The sequence below is a fragment of the Triplophysa dalaica genome, chromosome 8 (genome assembly GCF_015846415.1).
Source record: "Triplophysa dalaica isolate WHDGS20190420 chromosome 8, ASM1584641v1, whole genome shotgun sequence".
Taxonomy (NCBI): Eukaryota; Metazoa; Chordata; class Actinopteri; order Cypriniformes; family Nemacheilidae; genus Triplophysa; species Triplophysa dalaica.
Window position 1 is genome coordinate 7,440,232 of NC_079549.1, and position 15,891 is coordinate 7,456,122.

Genomic DNA, 15,891 nt, shown 5'->3' on the forward strand with positions numbered 1-15,891 from the left:
GAGTGACACCAAGGAAGTCCGCTTTCTTGATGCACTCATCTCGCAGGGTGGGTTGTTGGTAACACCGTCGAGGACTGCGCTCAGCAGTTTTTTGACGGCGAAGCAGACAGTGGCAATTAACCACATTTTTTTCACGCCGCGACTCGGCCGCCTACAGGCCTCCGAGATCTCACGTGACGTCTGCTTCCCTGCAACCCAGGACCCTTTCGACATCGGCTCCGGTTCCTGTGCCCCCCCAGGCGGCACCCCGGAAGCAGAGGTACCTCCTCGCGAGAAGGGACACTGACGGGAAGACCCCAGGGAGAACAACATCGGGCCCGAACCTTCACAGCCACGGCTCTGATCGGTCGGTACGGGACGACTCCTGCCTCGTCACCAAAGCCGGGCCCTTTTTAGGGCTTGGCGCCCACTTACTCACTGAGTTTTCTGTTCTCCCCGGGTTTACTTGCAGCCGATCGCACACTCCACTGGACTGTGCTCGGCGAACCGACCTCACACCCTGGCGAGGCGTGAGGTCGTACACATACGACAGCTGTCACCACTCTCAAACCGACAGTGCGTGCCGTTGTCCCGCCAGGCAGGTAGGCAGAGCAAACCTTCCCTCCGGGGACTCCCCACGACATGGTTAGCTCCGCCAGCCGACGAACCATCCCCGTGGGAATGATGAAGCAGACCGTCCCCTTGGTCACCCTGTCACAGTCCCTGGGAGCTCGAGAGCTGCCCACACTGTCTCGCTGGCTAATGAGGGCGGTCCGTCTTGGTTACTCGATCCAGTTCGCCAGAGACTCTCCCAAGTTTCGGGGCATCATCTCTCCCTCTGTCAGAGGCAGGGACGCCTCCGTACTTCGGGTAGAGATCACCACCCTTCTGGCAAAACAGGCATCGAGTTCGTCCCTCAAAACAAAGATGTTCAGTGGGTCACGACCCGCACTTCATCGTTCCCAAGAAAGACGGCGGGTTGCCCCCAAAGGCTGCGTACCCTGAACAGAGCACCTTCACAAGCTGCCATTCAGGGTGCTCACACAGAGGCGCGTCCTGACATCTATCAGGTGTCAGGATTGGTTCGTGGCAATCGACCTGAAGGACGCTTACTTTCATGTCTCGATCCTCCTCGACACCGGCCGTTCCCACGGTTCGCGTGCGAGAGGCGGGCATATCAGTACAGAGTCCTCCCTTTCGGTCTGTCCCTGACCGCCCTTTTTCCCTGAGGGGAGGAAGGCGAGCGGGTACTAAACTATCTCAGCGACTGGCCTATCTTGGCACACTCGCGAGATCTGTTATGTACACAAAGGGACCTGGTGCTTCGGCACCGAGTTCGATTGGGACTCCAGGTCAACCAAGAGAGGGGCAAGCTCTCCCCAGTGCAGAGCATCCTCTTTCTCGGTATGGAACTCAACTCTGTTACCATGTCGGCGCACCTGTCCGCAGTTGTGCCCAACCAGTGTTGAACTGTCTGAAATGAACATTTTAGGCAGACAGCGGTCCCCCTGAAACAATTCAGAGGCTCCTGGGACACATGGTGTCCTCGCGGGTAATACCCCTCGAGTTGATGCACATGAGACCGCTCCAACACTGGTTTCAGAGTCGAGTTCCGAGGAGAGCGTGGCACACCGGCAGCAGGCGCATGGTGATGCCGCCCTGCTGCCGACGCACCATAACCCCTAGTCTTTATGACTTTTTCGACGGACTCAGGTCCCTCGGAGCAGGTTATGAGGCAGGTCGTGGTGACGACTGAAGTCTCCCTGCAGGGGTGCGGTGTAGTGTGCAACGGGCACGCAGGTGGGGTGTTGGACGAACCCCCGCCTGCGCTGGCATATCAATTGCCAAGAGTTGTGGGCTATGCTACTTGCACTGAGCAGGCTACGGCCTCTCGTGCGAGACATGTACGTGCTGTTCCGAGGACAGCACTATAGCTGTAGCGAATACAGATCGTCAGGGTGGCGTTCGCTCACAGCAGCTAAACACAACTTGCTCGATGCCTCCCCCGGTGGAGTCAACAGGTGACTCGTTCCCTGCAGGAACGTTCCCCACTCCACCCCCGTGCAGTCCAGCTCATTTGGAGGCTGATTCGGGTAGGCCCAGGTAAAACCTGTTCACCTCCCGTAACACCACCATTTGCCCGCTTGATAGTCCCTGCCCTCGGCACGGATATCCTTGCGCACAGCTGGCCGCGGGATGGGCGGAAGCACACCTTCCCCCCCCAGGAGCCTTCTTGTACAGACTCTGTGCAAGGTCAGGGAGCAGGAGCACCAAGTGTTATTGGTTACACCACACCGGTCTAACCGCACTTGGCTTCAGAGCCGATGCTCTGGACAGCGACTCCCCCTGAACCATTCCCCTGACAGAGGACCTGCTCTCTCAGGGGAAGGACACGTTCTGGCATCCCAGATCAGACCTCTGGAACACCCATGTCTGGTCTCTAGACGGGACGAGAAGATCCTAAGATGGCTACTCCCCCTATACGGCTGAGACCATCACCCAGGCTAGGGCCCCATCTACTAGGCGGTTACACGCCTCTAGACGGTGCCTCTTCTCGTCCTGGTGTCTTTCTCAACGAGAAAGACCCACTGAGGTGCTTGATCAGGATTGTGTTCCCCTTCTCACGAGACTGGAGACTAACATCTCCCTTCCACACTGAAAGTGTATGTAGTCGCTATTGCCACTCATCACGACTCAGTCGGTGGAAAGTTTCTAGGGCAACACGACCTGGTCACCAGGTTCCTAAGCAGCGAGAGGGCGGAATCCGCCTCATCTCCGCTCCATACCCTCTTGGGACCCTAAGTGGTCCTTGGGAGCCTCAGGGCCCCCCATAGCCCCTCGGAGGTTCCGATCTTCCTCATAGAGTAAGACGGCCCTCCTGACGGCGCTCACTTCCTTCAAGAGGGTAGGGGACCATCGAGCATCCTCCGTGTCCCCGGATTGCCTTAAACTAGGCCCTGGAAACTCTCACGTTATCTTGAGACCCAGGCCCGGATGCGTGCCCAAGAAGTTCCCACTACTCCCTCCGGGGCCAAGTGGTGAACTTGCAGGCGCTCCCCATAGGGGAGGAAGACCCAACCCGATTAGTGTTGTGTCCAGTATGTACTGGACCGCACGCAGAGCTCTGAAGCTCTGACCAGCTCCGTGTCTGTTGGAGGACAGCAGAAGGGGAAGGCTGTCTCCAAACAGAGGCTGGCGCACTGGGTCGTGGACGCCGTTACGACGGCATTCCGATCTCAGAATCTCCCATGCCCATTGGCAGTGAGGGCTCACTCCACACGGAGTTTAGCCACCTCCTGGACACTGGCAGAAGCGCCTCTCTAGCAGACAACTGTAGAGCTGCGGGTTGGGCTATGCCCAAACACCTTCGCAAGGGTTAACAACCTTCGCGTAAACCCGGTGTCAGCCCACGTCCTGCGTGGCGACATGTAGGACTGGCATCCGGGGGGGCGTATGCCTGCGAAAGCACCTTTCCACCCTCTAACAGGTTGGGTCAGTGTGCTATTTACCTTTTCTTCTTACCCGAACACATCGCTAAGAAACTGGTACCTCACCAGCCTCCCTTCTTACCCAGACACTGGTTAAGAATAGGCATTCCATCCATCACCAAACAAGCACCCCCTGGGGGCTGGCTGGGCAGAGCAGCCTTCCCCCTTAGGCCGGGATACCATGTGAGCTATCACAGATAGCTCTAACCGGACCTAGTGCTACCGGACGTCTGTAACACCCCCTCCTTGGGCTGTTCCGTCTGATGTATCCTCATGAGAATGGTTCCCACTCCTGGTAACCCATGAGCTTCCCCAGGTGGGCCTCCACCTCGCGGTTAACTACTCAGTCCGCATGTTCCATGCGTTCTCCTCCAAGGACAAGACCATACCTATATCCACCATATTCCTCCCCACGGGTAGGAGGTGGCCTCTGTAGTGCTTCTCTGATTAAGAGTCGCGCTTACCCGGTGTAAACTGATCCGGACGGCCTCTCGGCTATAGAGAGCTAAGGCCCCGTCCGTGAAAGTTACCGGTCAGGGCTGTACCCATCTTTCTCCAAGAAAGCTCTGGAACCCCCCGACCACCACACTGGAAGGTTACAGTCTCACGAAAGCTTCGAGATGACACGCCCAGGCTTGTTACCGTCGCTTCGCTGACATTGTGACGCGATACAGCGTTGTGGCGTTTTCCATAGGCAACCCAATCTGTCGTTCTCGACACAACGTCGAGAGACCGACAGAGAGGGAACGTCTTGGTTACGTTTGTAACCTCAGTTCCCTGATGGAGGGAACGAGACGTTGTGTCCCTTATGCCACGAACACGTATCGTATTCTGCTGCAGTTTGAGAGGTCTCAGGCTCTTCAGAACAAAAGGTAAGTGAATGCTGCACGCCGGCTTCCTTTTATACCGGTTTTCCGGGGGCGGAGCCCGGCATGCAAATTGCATTCGCCAAATTTCATTGGCCTTTTCTATAGTAGTCAGAGTTGATTGGTTCTCAAGGGCGAACCCCATCTGTCGTTCTCGACACAACGTCTCGTTCCCTCCATCAGGGAACTGAGGTTACAAACGTAACCAAGACGTTTTTGAAGGCATTACCATGAAAACAGAGCCAGTAAAAATCCACCTAAAGGAGGGAGCTGAGCCGTACACGATACATACTGAAGGAAGAGTGCCACTCCCCCTAATGTCTAAAGTGAAAAACGTACATTCAGAGGATGGAAGAGCAGGGCGTAGTGAAAAGTGTCACACAGCCTACTGACTGGTGCGCTCCTATGGTGCCAGTCATGAAACCTAATAGAGCAGTAACAGTATGTGTGGCGCGGAACAAACTCAATGACAACGTAAAAAGAGAGAGATACATGCTGACTACAACAGAAGAAATTCTAGCTAAATTAGCAGGAGCAAGAGTCTTTACATCATAAGACGCATTATCAAGATTTTGGCAGATTCCATTAAGTGAGGAAAGCAGCCTTTTGACAACATTGTGAGATGGTGGTCTAGTGGGTTAAACCACTGAACTAGTAAATCAAAGGTTGCTGGTTCGATCCCAGCAGCCACCACCAGTGTGTCCTTGAGCAAGACACTTTACTCCATGTTGCTCCAGGGGGATTGTCCCTGTAATAAGTACACTGTAAGTCGCTTTGGATAAAAGCGTCTGCTAAATGTAAATGTAACTTTTATCACCCCAGTAGGGCGAAACTGCTTTAATCGACTGCCATTTGGAATCAGGATAGCCCCAGAGATCTTCCAGCTCAAAATGTACGAACAAAGGAGTGGCTGTGTACATGGATGATGTGATTGTGTTTGGCCAGGACGAAACAGAGCACAATAAACACTTTGTGATGTGAAGCGATGAAGCGTATGGAACTTGTGGATCTTAAGCTGAATAAAGAGAAGTGTGCGTTCAGGAAAACAGAGTTTTCTGGGACACGTAGTGGATGCAATAGGAGTACGTGCGGATCCTGAAAAGGTGTGTGCCATTACCAAATTGCAAGAGCCTAATAACGTCACAGAATTGTGGAGGGCTTTGGGACTTATCAACTACATGGGAAAATACATTCCAGACCTTGCGAGGGACGGTGGCCCTTTGTATGAACTGCTGCGGAAAGTAAGTGCGTGGGCATGGGATCACTCACATAAAAATGCATTCAGCAAACTAAAGAAAGCACTTGTCATGGCTCCAGTACTAGCACATTACAACACAAGTAAAGAAACAGTGGTATCAGCAGACACAAGCAGCTACGGGATCGGAGGTGTTTTACTGCAAAAGCATGACAGCAGCAGGAAACCAGTTACATACTCTTCGAGGAGACTGTCAGACTCAGAGACCAGGTTCAATTCAATTCAAGTTTATTTATATAGCGCTTTCCACAATGTGTATTGTTTCAAAGCAGCTTTACAGGGGAAACACAGCACAGTGCGTGGTATTTATACAACGAGTAAGATCATTCTAATAAATAATATTTAATTTCTAATTAAATAAATAAATGAATGAATGCAGTCTCCCGGTGAGCAGGCCAACACTGCCCTGCTGTGGCGAGGAACCCAAACTCCAATGATTGATTAATGGAGAAAAAAACCTCCGGAGAAACCAGGCTCAACCGGGAGGGCCAGATCCCCTCTGACGTGTCATAGCTGCACTCAAACTGCTGACATGTGATTTTAGTTTAGCATTTAATACCAAATATTGTAACTTCAGCATTAATAAGACAAATAGTCCGTCTTTGCTCTTGGTTGGGGATGTAGTGGTCTGAGCTGGGATGGTCCGATGGTCATATTTCTCTTGGCTGGTGGTGGAATTGCCTTAGATGGAGCTGGGATGGTCAGTCAGTCTGCAGCTGTAGCTGGCGTAATCTCAAATTGGGGATGGGCATCTGTCGGTCGTCTGGACATGGTGGAACTTCTTCCTACCTCAGGATGGGCCTCCCGAGGCAGAGGCGGAAAGAGAATAAAGAGAATAATTAGCGTAGCTGCTGTTCATTAACTATGCATTAAGTGAAGGCTTGGCTGAAAAGATGTGTCTTTAATCTAGATTTAAATTGGGAGAGTGTGTCTGACCCTCGAATAGTATCAGGAAGGCTATTCCAGAGTTTAGGAGCTACGTATGAGAAAGCTCGTCCCCCTTTGGTGGATTTTGTTATTCTAGGTGTTGTCAAAAGTCCTTAGTTTTGAGATCTTAGAGAGCGTGATGGGTTGTAACGTGATAAAAGCTCAGTTAAGTAAGTAGGTGCTAAACCGTTCAGGGCTTTGTAAGTAATTAAAAGAATTTTAAAATCAATACGATACTCAATGGGTAGCCAGTGAAGCGATGATAAAACTGGGGTTATGTGATCGTATTTTCTTGACCTAGTAAGAACTCTGGCAGCTGCATTCTGAACTAACTGTAGTTTGTTTATCGTTGAAACAGGACAACCACTAAGTAGAGCATTACAATAGTCAAGCCGTGAGGTCACAAATGCATGAATAAGCTGTTCTGCGTCTGCAACACATAAACTATTTCGTAATTTGGCAACATTTCTAAGGTGGAAGAAGGCTGTTTTTGAGATATTTGAGATGTGATTTTTAAATGACAGGTTGCCGTCTAATATAACGCCTAGGTCTTTAACTGTATTTGTTGGAGTAACAGTGCAGCTTTCAATTTGCAGGCTGTAATCGGAGATATTCTGTTTACTTGATTTTGGTGCTATAAGTAATATTTCTGTTTTGCTAGAGTTTAAAAGGAAGAAATTACTAGTCATCCAATGTTTTATGTCCTCGATGCACTCTGCCAGTTTGGATAGTTTAAAGGAATCATCTGGTCTTGATGAGATATATAGCTGAGTATCATCTGCATAACAGTGGAAGCTAATTCCATGTTTTCTAATAATGTTGCCGAGGGGCAGCATGTATATGGAGAAAAGCAAGGGTCCTAAAACTGATCCCTGAGGTAATCCATAATTTACTTGCGTAAGATTTGACGATTTCCCATTTAAATGGACGTATTGATATCTGTCTGTCAAGTAAAATCTGAACCATTGCAGTGCCTGTCCCTGAATACAGATATAATTGTGTAAACAATCTAGTAGTATTTTATGGTCTACAGTATCGAAAGCAGCACTAAGGTCAAGCAGGACTAAGAGTGAGATGTTACCTTTATCTGAAGCAATAAGGAGGTCATTTGTAATTCTAACGAGAGCAGTTTCAGTGCTGTGATGCAGTCTAAAGCCAGACTGAAACTTTTTGTTCATGTCATTATTTTGTAGGAAGGTACACAGTTGAGTTGACACTACTTTTTCTAGTATTTTAGACAAGTACGGGAGATTTGAAATCGGTCTATAGCTTCCAAGTTCATTGGGGTCTAAGTTTGGTTTTTTGATAAGAGGCTTAATTACAGCCAGTTTAAAGGTCCCTGGGACATATCCTAGATTAATTGACGAGTTGATTATGTTTCAAATGGGCTCAATTACAGCAGGTAGTAACTCTTATAAAAAAGTAGTTGTTATGGGGTCTAATAAGCATGTCGTCGGTTTGGATGTTGCAATAATTTTAATTAAATCTTCCTGATTTATAGGAGAAAAACACTCTAGCTTTTCTTTTTGGGTGACGGTTGAAACTAATTCTTCCGACACACTTGGAGGTTTGGTTTTAGCTATGTTGTCTCGTATTATTTAGATTTTCTCAGTAAAAAACTTCATGAATTCATTGCTACCAAGGTGCGGCGGAATACCCAGTTCAGGTGGTATCTGTTTGTTTGTTAGTTTAGCAATTGTACTAAATAAAAACCTTGGATTATTTTTGTTATTTTCTATGAGGTTACGGAAGTGCTCAGCTTTTGCTGCTTTTAGTGCCTTTTTGTAACAGCTTGCACTCTCTTTCCATGCAATTTTAAAGACCTCTAATTGGGTTTGTTTCCATTTTCGCTCCAGTTTACGCGTTTCTCTTTTTAGGGTGCGAGTGGTGTTATTATACCATGGTGCTATGATCTTTCCATTAATCCTTTTTGACTTCATAGGTGCGACCGTTTCTAATGGATTGGAGAAAATGGTGCCCATGTTGCTGGTCATGTCATCGAGTGATTCTATATTAGTTGGAAAGGTAATTAGAGGAGTCAGATCTGGCAAGTTCTTTACGAAACTATCTTTAGTAGTTGAGGTTATTGTTCTACCCTGTCGATAACGAGATATACAATTGATTTCTGCAGTGCGCAGTGTACATGTTATAAGATGGTGATCGGAAACATGGTCGCTTTGAGGTTTTATATCGATATTGGTTAGATGGGCTCCGTGAGATATAATCAAGTCTAGGGTATGATTAAGGCGATGAGTAGATCTATTGATGTATTGTGTGACACCACAAGAGTCTAGTAGTTCTTTAAACGGCACAGCTAATGGATCGTTAGCAATATCTACGTGGATATTAAAATCTCCAACAATCAGTACTTTATCGACGTTAACCAATAGATCCGATAAGAAGTCTGCGAACTCTATCAGAAAATTAGTGTTAGGCCCAAGGGGTCTATACACAGTAACCAATGTAAGAGAGACCAATGATTTTTTACTTTTGTTTGGAACTGTTATGTTCAACGCAAGCATTTCAAATGATTTAAATGTATGCATTGTTCTCTGAGTAACGGTAAGAAAGTCTCTAAAGATTGTTGCGACACCACCACCTCGACCAACCGGACGTGGCTCATGAATATACTTTGTCTCCTGTCTTGTCTCGTCTCATCTATTGAGAGACTCTCTCTGCACTGCTCTCGAAACTTGGAAATTATGGATCTGATCAACTGGTCACTTAGCGCAATTGACACCATTTTCTCGACTAGAAACAAAGGTTCGGGTGAACCTGAATGCCCTGACGGAACGTTCGCAGCTGGCTACACGATGGACGCATGGGAGAGATGGCGGATCGTGTGTCTAGCGGCTCTTTCCGTGGAGGACATTGAAGATATCTACCTTTTCGGAACCATGATAACAGGTATTATGCTGATTGGATTATGCTTTGCCCTGGTTTATCGAAAAATTCTTAAAACGGGAACAGCTGTCCAAAGCCTCACAAAGCTTCCCGTTTTGACGGAGGCCGTGGGAAGAGCGGTCAGCACTGAGACTGAGACTATTAATCGCAATATGGATTACATCTTGAAAAAGCTCACGGCTATGGAAAGGAAAATTGATGATGTTAGAGACCAGAATGGACAAAGAGAGTAGCCGTGGAATTGGAATGCGGTTTACTCGCCTCAAGACGAAACAACTGCAATCTTATCTTTTCGGCCCCCCTTGAACCAGGATTGGCCTTGGCCGAGGCCGATACTGGAGAAACAACCATGAAGGGCAATGTGGCGAGACGCTCTTGCGTTCCCTCCCCCATCATACACACACAGACTTTTGGACCTTATCGCTCATACAGACACACACACAAACACAGACTCTGACCAATTCCAAACCTCCGTAGCTTTGACCCGCCAGCTTGGCAAGCGGGTCTGTGTTAAGCGCCGTAATGGCTGCATGACCGGATGGCTGCTTGCCGGAGCTGGATTATTTTACCCTGTTGCAAGTCTTGTCTATGGTGTATTATGTGTATCTGTTTTTCTCTCCACTTCCCTCATGTTTGCTGTATTCTTCTTCTTAAATCCATTTCGCTACACTGTACTTGTTATATGCAGAGGTGGGTAGAGTAGCCAAAAATTGTACTCAAATAAAAGTACTGTTACTTCAGAATAATATGACTCAAGTAAAAGTAAAAAGTAGTCATCCAAATAATTACTTGAGTAAGAGTAAAAAAGTTCTTGGTTAAAAAACTACTCAAGTACTGAGTAACTGTCGAGTAACGTCTGATTTATTTTTTAACAAGCATTCAATCAGACAGACAAAAATACAAAATAATGTTTAAGCAAATTATAGTTCATCAAATCAATAAAATACATTAAAATAAATGTATTAATTAATTACAAAATAGCTTAAATTAAAATTATCCAGGTAAATTCAAGTACTTAAAAAATAAAATAAATAAAATAATAAAAAATAAATAAACACAAGTTAACACAAATTTCCAAACCTTTATACTTTTTTTACCAGGCTTTGCAGACAGAACTAGAACAAGGCAGCCCATAAACTCTCATAAAATGTGTGTGTGAGAGAGAGATAGAGTATGTGTGACTTCAACACTTTGCAGTTTGAATGAAGTCCTGCAATAAAAATTGATGGAAAATAAGTAAAGTAAACACTTTGTGACTTTTCGATCGAGCCCTCGCCATTCTCTCTCTCTCACACAAAATACTAAAGCATTGCAATGCAAACGCAGCCTGGTTCAGAGCTAAAGCGGGACTACAGATTAAGTGTCCCTAAAGAACCCACGTATCTAACAGTAGTTCTGCATTATATTAATTAATTTGCACGCGAGTTTTATTTATTTTTATACCGTGCAAGTTATTCTCTGTGTAAGTTAAATGTATGCACCGAACCGTGACGCCCATACCATTTCGGTTCAATACAAATACACGTACCGTTCCACACATAACATATATAGGAAATGTTTAAAACATATGTAACTTTAAAGACAAACATTCGTCTATCCACAGCAAAAAAAAAACGATTTTAGAACACTTAGCGTTACATGTTTCCTCAAGTTAGATGAGTTTTTGAATGCTGAAATGTCCGTTTGTTTTGGGAGACACAGAAGACACCGCATAATGTAGCTGCTGTTTCGCACTTTTACTAAGGTAAACATGCTTTCAATATGAGGCCAGGTGCGTTCCTCCTCGCCTGTGTCTGCATTGCCGATGGTTGATTGTGACATTTTTGTTTTGCTACGACTGTAAACTAACCCGTCCCGCCGAAGGCCGCTGAGATTGAGTATGGTCACGTGACGAGACTGCGCAACTACGTTGGATTGGTGAAACACAGTCACATGGTAGAGTCTTTGGCAGAAGTCTCACTCTCTATCAAAATAAAACAATGACGCGTAGAATATCAAAGAGGTCAAAAGAAAAGTAACAAGCTTATTGTAGCCTAATGTAGCGGAGTAAGAGTACAGTTTCTTCTTCACAAATCTACTCAAGTAAAAGTAAAAAGTATAGTGATTTAAAACTACTCCTAGAAGTATAATTTTTTCAAAAACTTACTCAAGTAAATGTAACGGAGTAAATGTAACTCGTTACTACCCACCTCTGGTTATATGTGTAATGACAATAAATTGAATCCAAATCCAAATCCAAAATATAACTAGCTTGGTGGAGAAGACTCATTTAGACCGAAGTAATGATTTGGCTTAAGCCAGGTTTCAGTAAGGCAAAGTATATCAAAACTGTTGTCTGTGATCATTTCATTTTCAATAACTGCCTTTGGATTTAGTGATCTAATATTAAGTAGCCCAAACTTTAGGCGTTGGTTTTGCTCATTAAATATATTGTCTTTTGGTTTAGTCATGATAAGATTTTTTCTCTAAATTTTAAATAAATTATTATTTGGTTGTATTATTCGAGGGACATACACAGTCTCTATGCATTTGAAAGCAGTAACATTCTTAACTGTAACATTCTTAACAGTTGGTTGAGAAGAACACAGACTATGGTTAAAATTTGTACTTACTAGTCAAATGGTGCTTAGCGTCTTTGAGATGTTGTCAGACAGAATTTCCGCTCCAATGCTGCTGGGGTGCAGCCCGTCGAGCCTTGGTCGCTCCCAGAACAGATCAAAATGATTTACAAAGAGCAGCTTCTGTTCAATACACCATGACATTAACCAATTATTAAGCGTAAATAGTCTACTGAACTGTTCGTTCCCTCGTCGGTAAGTAGGAAGCGGCCCTGATACGATGATCCTCGCCGTGGGCGATGCGTTGCGAACAGTATCGACCAGACTCCTGAAGTCCCTCTTCAGGATCTCAGACTGCCGCATTCACCCCCGCGTGCAGAAGTACGGCTCCCAATCTTGCATCCTCCTTCAGAATCGCAGTTACCTGCGCAGACACATCGAGAAAACGGGCGGCAGGAAAACAGTGAGTGCGCACCTTACCTTCATTGAAGGAGGCGCGTACGTTCCGGACGATTGAGTCTCCGATGACCACAGCGTTGGATTTCGTCTCGCTGAGGGCGGTATAGCGATTTCTCGTAGAAATCTCGAAGACCGGTGGCGGCGGTGGGGGAGAGTTCATCGCTCCGGTCCTGGATTTCGCCTCTCGCCGTGCGTGTGCAGGTGCAGGAGTGAAATTAATTTCGGCTCGTCGTGATCTTGAAGGCTGGGCTCTGTGCATAGAAACACACGGAGTAGAAGTGATAGGAGTATTACAATCACGTCGAACACTTACCGCAGCTTTGCGAGCGTCAGCCCGGGATGTTTCCAGCGCCATTTTTCGTTCTCGCAGACGTGTGTGCCTCTCGAGTAGATCGTGGATCTGCTTCTCCAATACTTCCAGTTCTGACTGAAGTGCGAAGAAAAATTCATCATCTGCACTCAAAGGTAACATTAAACACATATCTGAATCATTAGCCATTAGTGGTGTCATAATGAGAACAGTGAGTTAAGCAGTAGAGGCAATATTCAGAAAATAAAGGCTGGGAATGCTAACAGCCTGAGTGCTAATAGCGAATGGTTGTACAAAACAAATGTATCTGTGCGTTATATGACGATATTTGGTATGGGATACACTTAAGGATAGGTTTAACCCTCTGTGAGTTATCAATTTAGAACATAAATATTAAGAAATAACAGGAATAAACGATATATTTAGAAAAAGTTTGACGGAGCTCTGTCTCAAACGCCGCTCTCTCAGCAAACATATCCAGGTAATCCAGGATTTCCGTGTTGTAAAAGAAAATCATAATTAACAGGAAGAAAAGGGATTTAGGGCCCTATTTTAAAGATCTGAAACGCAAGTGTCAAAGCGCAAAGCGCAAGTAACTTTGTGGGCGGGTCTCGGCGCTGTTGCTATTTTCCCGGCGGGATAAATGGCTCTTGCGCCCGGCGCAAATCTAAAATGGGTTGGTCTGAAGTAGCTTCATTATTCATAGGTGTGGTTTGGGCGTAGCGTGAAATAAACCAATCAGAGCGTCATCCAACATTCCCTTTAAACGCAGGTGCGCAAGTTCCATTATGGATTGCTATTATTATGGCGTATTTACCAGGCGCAAAAATATGAGCAAGCTCAACTTAACTGGTAAATTGAAGACTAAGGTTTTTAATGTACTAAAAGGTAAAGGTGATTTCACAGTCTTTTTTTTCAGTCTTTTAGTTTTTTCAGTATTTCAGTCGATTTTTTTTCCTGGTTCTTGACGGACAAACCAATTTGTCAGATGTCCTTATATACATATATGTCTTGCCACTATTGGGCAAACAGGTCTGATCCTTAATTACTACAATTAGCCTGAATAATTTGTAAGCTAGATTTATGCCTATTTTTTCACATCTTCGTGGCACACCAAAATGATTTCCGTCATCTCATGTGTTAATATGTTTTTAGTCTAACAATTTATGATTTGCAAAAATAACTGTTGCATCTGTGTAGATTACATGAGCAAAGTGTATGCGCGTTGTGCACCCTCTACATTATGGTCAAGCATGAGCCCTTAAAATAGCATAATGAACAACGCGCAACGCGCCACTGACTTTAGACAAGGTTTTTTCTGGTCAGTGGCGCAATTGTTTAATGGAACAGCAAAATAGCACCTGGGATTGTTTGCGCCGGAACACGCCTCCTTTTTTGCGCTGAACCACCCAGGGAGCGCAAATTCATTCACTAGTTTAGCGACGTGCTTCTGTGGAGGGAAAAGCGCGCTTTGCGCGGGTGCAAAATAGGAAAGACACATGCGTCGGTGTACAAAGTCAATTGCGCTGGGTGCAAGATAGGGCCCTTAATGTTAAAAGATTTGTTTATAAATGTTTCTAAGGAAAGAATTGTCTGAAAAGGGGAGATGTCGGATTATTATACATGGGACATGTCACCCGCCCACTAGGGGGCTGCAGAGTCGGGACGGCTTGAAGCCGCACACATACTCAAGAGGATAGAACAAGTCAGTGTTAGTTCATGTTGTATATGTGTAACGGAGTTCCACAAGTCTAATAAACTATAGTACCTAACAAACACCTCTTCATGATTTGATCACAAGACAGTTACTTTCAAGGGCATAAGACGCGTTTTGGAACACGACCTATCGCTTTCGCAAAGCCGCAAACCGAATGCCTGTGGCTGTGGATTGCCGATAATAAAAAATTGGAAATAACATTAAGTTTCCTGGACAGACCGATCAAATGGCTTTAAAAGACGTCAATCGAGCCAGGGGAATGACTTTATTATTGAATTAGTATGACAAAAGTGTAATAAATAAATTTACTGTTACTAGGCTTCGCCCTAATTGGTCACTAAGATCTTTAAAACATGAAATTTAAAATGAGAGAGTTGAACATGTTCAACTGAATGTTCATTCACTTCTCTCTTTTTCTCTCTACGCTTTTCTCTCTCTTAAGGAGTCAATAAAAACGGCATCAATGAAGTTGGTCATTAATGAAGTGGTGCAATAATGAAGTTCATGTAAAATAATTGTTTGTTGAACTGTTTATTTATTATTTCATAAAATATTTATATATCTTAAGTCTACCCTGAGTCATTTTGTGTCTTCACTCTGAAGTTGAAATGTGGTTAATCTAGTGACTGAAAAGGCTATAGGCCTACCATGATTTATTGTTTATATTACTTGATGTGTAAAATGCTAGTTAGTCACAATAATTACTCAACATTAAGCTGTTAGCAATAAGGTTTAATTGGAAGAAATAAAGTAGTATTTGGGTGTAATAAACCTTTAAAAGAAATAACTCTAATTATTTAGAATTGGGTTGAAATACTGTCCTTAGCACTTTTTTCGGTCCTCAAAAACTAGGGTCATTGAGACTGTAGTTCATCGAACTCCGATTCAAGCTGTCCCTTGAAAATAGGGCCCTAGAAGTGCGGTCCCAGTTGGAGGCGATAGCCTAGTGGGCAGTACTCTGACATGTGGCGCAGTTGCGCATCGGGCGACCCGAGTTGGTTCCTGTCTCATGGTCCTTTCCTGAACACAAACATTCCACATGACCAGACTTTAGGGTCACCAGCAGAAAGACTGATGCACACGCACAACTCTGCCAATCAGCAAACAAATTCCTGTGCCGTTTCAAAAATCAACACTGTGGTAAAGGACCAATTGTCAAAGAAAAGACTACAACAAATCTAGAAAAGTTCTCCTTTCACTTTTACAAGGTGAAACAGTGAGACTTGCAACTGTGAAATGTCATGACCGGATCGGATTTGTTAAACGGAGGTGTGATGAACCAAGATCATATCTTGTACAGGTAGAAGGAGGAGTATACCTGCAAAACGGAAAACAAGTCCTCACTGTTTCAGAGCCACCACCACAACAGTCTGAAAACAGCAATTTGCCATTTTCCTTATGCGTTCAAAAACCCACTGTGGAGCCAAA